Source organism: Pyxicephalus adspersus, chromosome 1 (genome assembly GCF_032062135.1).
Source record: "Pyxicephalus adspersus chromosome 1, UCB_Pads_2.0, whole genome shotgun sequence".
Lineage (NCBI taxonomy): Eukaryota > Metazoa > Chordata > Amphibia > Anura > Pyxicephalidae > Pyxicephalus > Pyxicephalus adspersus.
The window spans coordinates 59073948-59084576 of record NC_092858.1 but is presented as its reverse complement, the minus strand read 5'-3'; positions in this window follow the sequence as shown (position 1 = coordinate 59084576).

The following is a 10629-nucleotide window of genomic DNA, read 5'->3' as shown; positions in this document are numbered from 1 at the left end:
ATATATTATTAAATTTAATAATTAAATAGTGGTTACTTTAAACTACAATAACAAATCATTTATGGTCTATATGGAAAGTGGTATTTTAATGAAAGAGTAATGAATACTTGGAGCAAACTACCAGAAAAATGAATCATAAAGTATATTTAGACAAGTTTGGAATAAATAAATGCCATCCTCATTCAAAATTGAATAAAAAAGGGCAGGCTCTATAAAACACTTGGTCTCTTTCTGCTGTCAGTCTTTCATATTTTTACAAATTTAAATTTTGTAGTAAAACATATCCTATTGTTACCCATATTGTTAGGGGAATGTGTCATCCCTTGGACAAGCAGCAGCTCACTAGTTAATATTGCTTGCTTTTGCTGAGTCTGCCAATGTCCAGATTAAAATGTTAAAATGTAATAAAATTCTCAATGTGGACCCAGCCATATGGAATAATAATATGCAATGCCCATGCCGTGTTTATGTAGCTCTTCTCAATAGTGCTAGAGATTAGGAAAAAAAGCACAAAATCCTGTTTTTTCAACTGCTGATTACTTGGCAACTGCAGCAAAGATTTAGGAAGTAAAAGTTAATTTTGCATCTTCTCTGGTTGCTCTACAGTTCTTTGAGCTTGCCTAACGTGACAGAATCACTTTAATATGAAACATTGTTACTTATTTATGCTCAAGTTATGTTTAATAAACAACACCAATCAATCAAACATATTTCCAGTTGCACACTGAAAAAGCCTGACTGGCACTAATATAGGTGACTATATGCCATGGTTTTATGTGGTGTGCTTGCACATAGACTGAAATACAAGATTTATGGAGATGCTGGTTTCTAATTATAGGATAAATATACCAGATTATCACGTATGTAAATATGAATATAAACAATTATACATAACAAAACAAGGAAACTGTAATTGGAATCTATTAGAGCAGGCAAGTATTGGCTTGCTCACACTAAATCATTGACATGTATTTCACTACATTTGTAGCACAGGTCATAGGTATGGACAAAATGAAACTCATTACTTTTGTTAAAATGGTTCACAGTTACATTGCACAGTAAATTGGAAAAAAGCCGTAATAGACGTGTAATTTTAGTACACCTACCTGCATTTTGTTTGTCAAGTCAACGTAAAATTGTATTAAACACGATATTCAGCAAATAAGTCTAACAAATCAGGTCAATAAAACTTATGTTAGTGTCAATGAGCACTATTCTTCTCTATATATCTTATCCTATATATCTGACTCTGTATTGATTGACAGAAACAGATTACTTTCTTAAAATATATAGGCTCGTTCCAGATTGAATATTAAGCAAAACCTCTTTGTTTCCATATGAAAAGATTTTATATCTAATGAGAGGCAAAAACTTTCTCAATTTTTTCAATAAACTTCAAGTTTGGTCTGCATCTTTGTCTAAGTTTTTATGGATGCCAGCATCTTCATCCGGTCACAGGCTTTGCCCCTTTTTTTTATTATACATGCTTTTATTTTCCAATTGTAGTTCTGGTTATAAGTGCAGACACTGGTCAAAATGTTAATTTGCAATAAGCCAAGAAGGGGAAAATGAAGGAAGCACATAGTATGCTTGACTTGGGGTCTTGGAACCAAGAGGTTTTTCTTCACAGTCCTCTTGTTAGGACCAAAGTAGTGGTTGGAATCAGGTAAGATCATGTTCCTGATACCTCTGCACTCATATTAGTCTCAGGGATACTCTGCTCCTAAATGAAGTATCTCTGTAGAAGGTCATTGAGAAACAAGAAGATGATTGATTCAGCTTATATTTCTGTGCCAAATTTAAAAGTGGTAGCTCATCAACTGAAGGAAGGAAAAGTAACATCAATGGTATTAATATAAGTTCAATTAATATTCTACATTGCCATTAGCTACTTAGATTTACACTACTACATATGGCTTTCAGAAACTGGTATATAGTTTTGCACCAAGACTGCCAGTAATGTGCTATACTATAAGTGTTATTTTATTTACCATCTGACCATTTTGTCTCTTTTATTTCTCCCAGTTCATAATTGGTGGCATTACCCTAAGATATTGATGGTTAGTGCGTCTGCATATACTCTTTTGTACCAGATTGTGACCCACTGATAACAACAAATGAGGCAAATCTCTTATCAGCTGCCACAGTCCTGAAAGCAAAACGGTCCTTGTAATTCCACACTGTCATAGCCATGGTTTAACAACAAAGAGCCACATAAGATTTATACAGATGAAGGAGGCCTGCTATTGTTTATCTGTCATTGTGGTGAGGCGATGTTAGCATATTTTTATAGCATTGTTCTTGGCTTTAGGTGAACTGATAGCACATCTCAAGAGAATTGTTAATTCTCCAGCCACCCAAAGACCACATGTTTCCGGTTATAGAACCTATTCAATACGTCTTATGTATTGGGGTCAGCCATGTGAGCAAATTATTGATGAAAATCTGGCTTAAAAATAGATTAAATATATTACTGCTTCATTGGGTTGTTATGTTTTAAATCTTATCTGGTTTGATCACATCAGAGGATTGGTTGTATATTGTCCTTTGTACTTCATCATTAGTGTACAGCAGAACTTAAATTGTTGTAGAAGCCTTAAGCTGGGTACACACATGCAATTATTGTCATTGGAAAGGATCTTTCACGATCCTTTCCAACGACTAAGGACTGCACGATGCATGAACGAGTGCTGTACATACAGCGCCATTCTGCTTTATGCACAGAGGGAGGACGACAGAGCGACACCCTGCTGCACACTCTCCCCCTTACTTTGCATTAGGATCGTTCATCGTCCATCGTCCGTGGATCTACCAGGACGGTCGTTCAGACGATGGACAGCGGGCGCTGTACATACGCCAGATTCTCATCCGATATCGGCCCTGAGTCGATTATCTGGTGAGAATCATTGGACATGTGTACGTAGCTTTACTCATGAGAACATTTTGAATCATGCTTTGTAGCTCCAATTTAAAGGTCAGTAATCACAATCCCCAATATTCTCTCATGATATGAACATAGTATCTAGGTATCCACAGTCTACATGAGCCTTTCTCATCATTTTTACCATGGGGGGAATCTTGAAATAACTTTCAGGTCTACAGGGAACTCCTGCTATATAAATTACATCCAGAGCTCATAGTATATTAGCAAGATAGTCATTTGGACGAATGCTATTAATGTTCTGATCAGTGGGAAGAATATCACTATTTCAGATAGCCAAAAAGATTATTGGTGTCACCAAAACTGACCTGAGAGGCACAAATTGCTCATTGCTAAAAAAAAAAAAACCCTAACGGCCTCTGGAGGAACTCTAGGGAACTCTGGTGCTGTTCTACACTGATGATCAATAACCTTAAGAGATGTCTGAGAAATGTTCACCATTCAGGGTTCACCATTCCTGTGAACACTCTAAGGTCTTCTTTGACCACCCTCTCATTTAAATGTTTATCTTAATTAAGGAGGTGGCAACTTCCAACTAAGTGTAAAATGTCGATCTTAAGGGGACCATTTAAACTTTGAAAAAATATGTTAACTTATTGTAACATATAATGAGCCTGAATTAAAAAAAAGCTCTCCAAGATTGGAGAAGATAAACTATCATGGGTAAACCAGAAAACCTCGAATTGACTTCTTAATTTGCTTATTTTGGTAAATGTTTTCAATTATTGACCAGTCCCATTTCAGGTTTGCTGGATCACCCAGGATATCCCATGATAGTCTATCTTCCCCAGTCTTGGAGAGCCCTAATAAATCAAACCCAATGTGTTATTTTCAATATCCAGTTTTGTCATGGGAAATTTTAAAAAATCAGAACTTGGCACACAGTAGGATGATTGAAGTGAACGCAGCTTAAATTCCTTTACTTACTATGAGAACCTACAATTGCAAAAAGAATATGCGCTATTACTTTACTAAATAAGTCCATTCCATTCCCATGTTAAAGATAAAAGTATTTTTGAAGATATGGCCAAGCACCGCAGGTTGTGATACTCTGCCATGCACAAAACAATCCCCATTCAAATAAATATGAACAGAGGTTTCCATTGACATCAGCAGTGTTTATACAGTCTTTATATCTCTGTTTATGCCAAAATACATTGCACTGCTGAATATTACTATTTGCATGACAGCCTCCCTTCACTTAGGCCAATGCGTTATGTTGCAGGTGTTCACGGATTTCAGACCAACAGAAAAAAAAAGTTGTATCTCTCACATAAAATCCCATATTTTAGAAAACTGTCATGACAAGTATTTTTTATTCCATTAAAAAAGAAAACAACAAGCAGGGCCATTGCATCAGCATATCTTCATCTATTTTTTAAAAGATAATGGTAACCTGTACCAATAGAAACCATTGCTGAACTAACTCTAAATTCCTGAGTCTTGATCTGCTACAAGTATGCAGAACTCTCATGCAATGTCAGCCTTCATATTTTTTCCAATACATGTTTCCTTAGAGGCCAGTTTCAAGTATTACATCACTACAACTCTCACTGCTATCAGTTTACTATTTGAGAAATTTTTTTTATAAAAACATGGAAAATTCTGTTAGAAATTTTTAGAGCTTAGTTAAGACATATAGAAGATAACAAAATATTTCATAGCAAAAATCATCAAGATATAAGGGTTAAAAATTGGTAAAATGTCCCTTAAAATGTGTTTGAACTTAAGCAATGTGTTTGAAGCAGTTAACAATGCAAATAAATAAACATATACTATCAATGAAAGAGTAATAGTAAAATAACTCCGATCACACATTTATATTGATGCTATTCCAACCACTGGCAGTCATTGCTAGATCAATTCCTATTTTCTATTCTCAAATTAATAATATTATAGTACCCATGCTAGAGACGAAAGAGGCTCAATAAACTGCCAAACTATTGACTTCAATTATCAGATTATTATTTATAAACAGAATTTATATAGCACTGACATATTACGCAGAACTGTACATTAAATAGACGTTGCAAATTACAGACAGATACAAACAGGGATACAGGAGGAGGAGAGGACCCTGCCCCTAAGAGCTTACAATCTGGGGGAAGTAGCACACAATAGGAGGGGGGATTTGGGATGTAAAAACTATCTACATGTGATTGGAAATCCAAGATGAAGAGATATTTTTATTTCACATGATTATATATCTAAAATCATTAAAATCATTATTCACACAATTGTCTGATTGAAGAAACTCAACTCCTTTAGGCTATGTACACACGTGCAATTGTTCTTGTCTGATAATCGTCTCTTGCGTGTGTACAGCGCTCGTCGTCCATCATCTGAACGACCGTCCTGGTGGATTCATGGCCGACGAACGACAAACGATCGTAATGGAAATGAAGGAGAGAGAGTGCAGTGGGGTGCCGCTCCGTCGTTCTCCCCCTCCCCCCTCCATAGAGCAGAATGGTGATGTATGTACAGCACTTGTTCATGCATCGTGCATTTGTTAGTTGTTGGAAAGTATCGTGAAAGATCCTTTTCAACGACAATGATTGCACGTGTGTACATAGCCTTAGTAAATCAACATCTACATATGCAATTTAGAAGCAATCAGTCACAATAAACCCGAACTTTTTCTGGATAAATATGAATAATCCATATTAAATCTCATTACCTCTGATTTTTATCATTACTATGTGCTATAGTTTAGGGAAGAGAAACTCAAAGCGTACAAGTTTAATCCAATGCATTTATCTCTTTATATCCTCTTTTTAATGGTCCATTACCTTATACAAACACTTTGAGTGCCGCAATCATTTGCTTTCATATACAAACGACGCCATCGCTGTCATATTACCATTGAAGTATTTATTCTAATTAGTACTTATTGGCCCGTCAATTTAATTATTTTTGTATAAGAAGGAAATTAACCAGTAGCTGTTTTTTGTTAAGCTCATGACAAAAGTACTAATTACAACGCTAATAAATCCTGAAGCAACATGAACCCACCGCCACGTTCTAATTTTTTAATAGGTCACAATTTTCCTTTTCATTATCAAACAGAAATAATTGAATATGTTGGCATTCCAAGCATGACTTCATAAAAGCAGCCCCATTTTTCATTTGCAAAGGTAATAATTACAAATGTTTCCGTGCTGTGGATTAGAGGCGTCTAAGCGTTTAGATAAATTGAGGTGATGAAATTAGAATTTGGAACAATAATATTAGGTATTAAGCAAATACAAACAATAGTAACTTAAAACAACAACAACAAAAAATATATTTTTAAACTTGTTTAATAATATTTGTAATCATTTTATTGTTGCAAACATTAGGTTTTCATATTTCAAACATGAGTCAAAGTTGTTTGCATTGACTAGAATATCCAATCAGATATCAAATACCTTTTATTAGTGCAGTCAGCAAAGTGAAAAGATGGCTCTCACTGCCTGCAGTCTGCAGGATATATACGATTCTTTCTGTTCCTTTAAATTTCTAATACCCAAAAAGAATATTTGTTTTGTATAAACTATATTTAGCAAATAAAAATCTAAAAAAAATACAACCATAAGATTGTTTGTTAGCATTTCAAAGCTTTAAATGATTTTACAAAATGTGTGCTTCTATAGTTTCTAGATTATAATGTAATAACAATGTAGAAATAATTTTACACACAGATGATACACAGCCAATAGCTAGAAACTCAATAAGTATACTGCAGTTACTACATTAATTGGACCTATTATTAGTGCTGATCTTGGAAGAGTCCCTTGTTAGGGAAAGTTGAAGGCATGGCAGGTGGGTAGTGGTGGTGTAGGATTTGTTGTAGCTCTGTGGGTTCTAGTGAATATTGCATACCATTTGTTGAAGAACTTTGGCACATATTTATCATCAGTTTCATTAGCTTATTGCAGGTCCCTTTATAATATTATTACTTGCATTGGGGCGGTCACTGTGTCTAAGCTAGTCAGTTATGGGTACCGGTATATCTATTGTTGCATTATTGATTTTCTAGCTGCTAGGAGACATAGAGGGATCCAGGTTTGTTTGCCCCTATTGTGAGGCTTTGTCTGGGAACTCCTCCCAGCACCCAAATAAACACAGATTTGGTTTGAGGGGTACTAATACCTTCGTAGTTGGTCCTATAAAAGTAAGGGCTGAAGTCCAGAATTATATGTAGGAACAATGTTTTAGGGTGATTGTGACCTTTTCGAATGGATCAAGGGAGCTCGAGTGCACCGGGGGGCAAAAGAGCTTATATGCTCTGTGTAAAATTTTAAATTGTGTTTCTTTCCAGATCTCGCTCGGTTTGGACCTTCAGACCAAAAAATAGCCTTGGATAACTTTTTCCTTCAGGTCTTGAATAATGAAATCCTTCTGCCACAGTTACACATTGGATTGCGCAAGTGGGCGAGGATATATTGCAGTGATGGGGAGGGGGGTCACCACAACAGGTTGTCAGGTTCTGGCATGCTACTTGGAATTGGTCTGACACCCTAGACCTACAAACATTAGAGAAAAGGAGATAATATAGTGGATAGACTGCATGCCTTGGGAGTTTATACTTGAGCTGTAGGCCTTGAATAGTAATAGGTCTGGGAGGATTAGGATGATAAATGTCTCTCACTTTTGCCATACAGTATATCTTGTGCTCCATTTCCTGGGTGAATGGTTCCCACAAATGCTAGGGGTTTCTTGTCCTTTTGTTGTATGATGCTTGCCTAGTTTTGGGTCCAACAACACTTGGCAGAGCCAGTGCCATGCTGCCACTGATCTTTTTAGCTCTTTGTAAAAGTGGAGTTATGAACCACCACTTGGTATATTCAATGACAACCAATGTAAGTGACATTCTTCTCATTGATTCCCAATTAGCTTCAATTTTGTAAGGACTGTAAGTAAAACTGAATGACAATTTTGTTAACTAAAGGTTTTCCTTGACCATGTTTCTTTCTCTTCATTCTGCACCTTCTGCAGACTTTTTTTATGAACTTTCTGAAAATAGATGGGAGCTCCAATGGCATCCCCACTTTACTGTGGTGACCATAGCATAATGGGTCAACAAATTGCAAGAGGGCACTGCTGCTTGGCCTCCAAGTCTGTAGCACTCATAAAGAGTGTAAACATTGCAGCTGAACTTGGTAACTGTTGCCACTCCAGGAAAATTGATACATTTAGTATAATTTAAAGAAAAACAGGACATTAGAAAAACCCAAAAGACTACGACCGTATACATTTACAGGAACATGTGCAGCAACATATTTAGCTTCTCATTGTGGTATGACAGTTATGACATACCACAAGCCTAAATATGCCATGGCACAATTTAATAACCAGTGCACCTTTTACCTATCGCTATAAACCTATTAGTTACCCAGCACTACTACTCTTGGAAGGTGCACGTTTGTGCATAGAGAGCATTCCCTGAGCCTTTTATAATTACCAGTACTTCATAAAAATTTGTAGTGCAAGTTGTATGTTCCTGCTTTTGCTGATTGGGTTTGACATTGAGTTTACCAATGAATAAACAATGTTTGTTGTCTGTGTTTACAGCTACAGATTATGACCGCTCATGCATGCATGAACCCAAGGACAAAATACAGTAACTGAAGGCAAAGTCATCTTTTAGTACCCTGAGATCTGACTGGTTGTCATGCAACCTGCTGTTTGAACTATGTTATTGAATACATTTCTACTTGAAGGTATTTCAATGTGAACACTTACTGTGCTGACAACTGTCTAGGAGGGGAATTCCCCTGATTTTGCAGATATTCCTTCTGGGAGTTCTGTAAGATCTGCTTTGGGGTCTGTACTGAGGTCCCCACTACTGTCTGAACAGAATCTGTACTGCGGTCTGTGGGTTTGCACAGGGGAACTGCACTAGGTCTACCTGGGCATCTATAGTAAAGTCTGTCTGGAGGTCTGCATTGGGTGTCCCTGGTGAAGTCTGCCTGTGGGTATGTTCTGAGGTCTGTCTTGGAGTCTGTGCTGGGGGTCCTGTACTGAGGTCTGCCTGGCAGTCCGTACTGGGGGTCTGTAGTGAGGTAGGTGTCCAAATAGGGGGTTCTGTTCTGAGTTCTGACTTTGTGGTCTGCACTGGGGTTTCTGTACTGAGGTTTTCTTTGGGGTCTGCTCTGGAGGTTCTGTAGTGTGATCAACCTAAGTATCTGTATTAAGGTCTGCCTTGGGTCCGAACTGGTGACTCACATTTCAGTTTGTCCTGGGATTAGGAATCGCCAGTTTCAGTGCCTGTGCAGTGCTAACAGGGGCACAAAATAGAAAAAAATGTGACAGGTTGTATCAATTTTTTTACTTCAAAACAAAATTGGCTTTGGCTTCAGATATGATGTTGGTTATATTTGGCTTTATTCAGAATCCATGTTATACTTTGAGTTGTTGTTTAGGAACTTTTTATGTAATATTGGTTATTACGATCTGTAGTTGCCCAAGCAACATATGCACGTCTTTGCTGGAAATTTACACCAGTGACAATGGTAATGTACAGTATGCTACAATTAGCATATACACCTGTGTTCATCTTCCAATCCTCTCTATGACTTTTTGTCCTTGGTATTTGTCTTTGTCCAATTTGAATTTTCACTGTACATCCTTAGTCTAGATAATTTTGGGTTAATTTGTCTTTCATTACAGTTACAAACATCATAATTCAAGACACAGACATACAACTGAGAACAATGTGACACATATTTTAGCCTAAATCCCATTTAACAGGGGTTCCAAATCGGATATTGCCATTAATGCATAAAATATCATTTTGTCGTTAGGCTAGTCCCCTTGGTTCAATAAAGTTATAACCCTTCCGCTCTTCAGCAAAGCCACAATTAAAATACACCACATTTACATTATACAAAATCTTCAGGCCCAGAAAGGAATGAGCAAAGCTATATATTCCATTATTTCTGCACCAGTTCGACCATTTAAATCTCTCAACTTCAACATATATCCTTCAGCAGTCTTCACTTTCTGGATTTCATTTTTAAGTCCTCCAGGCTGCATCTGTCATAGCGATATTATGAATTTAAAGTGCTAATGCCTTCAAGACTAGGGAAACATTGAAATATATCCTTTCCTGATTAAATTACCACCTCTAGCTACTTTACATACTTATGTCTAAACAGATTGCTGTTTTCTTGCCAAGTACTGGATCTGTGAGATTGGAAATATGTAATTTCATGGGAAGAAATTGTGTGTATTGCTACAGACAAGTACATTCTACTTAAGTATCTTTCAAATGTATTTAGATATTATGTTTCTATGTGTGTCTGATATTTATAATTGCGTGCATTCATTTGCCAAATAAGGTCTGGAACAGTTGGCGAGTGTTGCCAATTTGTCAAATAAAATGTCTCCATGCCACATTTATTTTAAATTAGTGTATATTTGTTTAAGCATACATAATTTCTGCTTGAGGATTTTCTGATTGTGCTGATGAATTTCAGGAATGCCTTTAGCACCTTAAGTGCAGAATACACTCAAATTAGTATGAGTGACATATGCATTGTTTAACTTTCAACGGCTAAAGGAAAACTTTAAACTATTGTGCGGGGAAATTTCTCAATCATACCGCTGTGTCATCAAGACTTTACATTATGCTTTGGTAACTGACTATCAATGTGTATGATGCCTGCTCAAATAACTGCAGCAGTGCCTATTCCTATGACCATTGA